Raw genomic sequence first — 1,471 nt, 5'->3', positions numbered from 1 at the left:
CCTGCTGAAAAAAACAAAACAACCCAAACCGATTACCACTCTGTTACCAAATGTGAAATAAGTTATCAGTTATTTGAATACATTAGTCCCCAAAAGAAAGGAAAAAGCTGATGCCTGGCAATAGCATTACCTCCTTCTCTAAGCATCACAGATATGAACATTTTAGCACCCAAATATCCACCTTATTAGGCAGGAGCTTTTCTTGGTATTGACCTGATACAATGAGGTGAAAACAAAATATATATGCCTGTGGTTACTGCTAGTAGATAATACCCACAAAGCCTTTTGCTTCTGCAAGTGGGTTTCACAGTGAATCAAATATAAATGCAGTCAAACTTCTTGTATGTAGTCTTTCCGCTAGATTTCAAGTATGGAAGGACAACAATATTCCTAACAGATTGATAGGTCTAACTGCATAATTTCCTTCTACATTGCAATGCACAGTATCTCCCCATTCATCTTAAAACTACTGCAAGGAAAGCAAGAGGTTCTGCGCTGAAATGTCAGCCATGCCCTCAACACGCCACCACAAGGAAAAACACAACTTGGCTCTTGGTGCTGTTTTGCACAGTTAGAAATACCAGGAACTGCCCATAGAACAGAGGGAGTAGAAGGTGAACAACAAGTTACTTTGACAGAAGGCTTTCAAGTTTTGTTTAATAAACTGCAGTACCTTGCTGTATACCAAATTAATCTGAATTTAGATTTAGTCTTAAAAACCAGAATGTTATTGGAAATAACATATGCTTAGTATTAGTAAATAAAGTGACAAAATGTGAAAATACATTTATATAACAGATTGTACTTCACTTATTTGTTGTAAATAGAGATCCTGGGTAAAAACAGTGATCAGGAATGATCGAGAAATTGAAGTAAGCCAAAGCATTAATAACACGATGGTCTTCTTAGAGACATGATTAGTAACTATACTGCTTTCGGTGAACAACGATAAGTTTATTTAAGTCTAATTATAAGCTAGTGACAGATACAACAATAAAACCTTGCCTCAAGCCTTCGGTGTACCTCAGCATAATCGATTTGAAAAAGAACAGGTATTTCAAATAACCTAGTGTCTCTCAACTCTTCTTTGAGCCACCTCGGAAAACAGCTTAGAAAGGAAACCCCAAACAACACTTCTGGAGAGAAGTGGACTGGCTCAGGGAGCCCCACAGGCAGCGCCTACTTAGCAAGGACCTGCTGGGGAATGAAAACAACGTTCAGTATCTTTAACTTCTATGTCACCTGACATCGGACAAACCCTACAACAAACACTAGGTTAAAAATATCCCAACATAACTTCTTCACAGAACAGCCGGGCGCCTACAAGCACGCCAAAACAGGGTGCTCGGTACTGCCGCTTCTCTCTCCCTCCGTTTCCTCCGGGGCAGAGCCTCTGGCTCCGCGGGAGCCCGAAGGCGGGAGCAGCCCACCCGCACGGCACAAGCGCGCCCTGAAGCCCGCCGCACACCGA

Source organism: Merops nubicus, unplaced genomic scaffold (genome assembly GCF_000691845.1).
Source record: "Merops nubicus isolate BGI_N331 unplaced genomic scaffold, ASM69184v1 scaffold8382, whole genome shotgun sequence".
NCBI lineage: Eukaryota > Metazoa > Chordata > Aves > Coraciiformes > Meropidae > Merops > Merops nubicus.
This window is presented reverse-complemented; position numbering follows the sequence as displayed.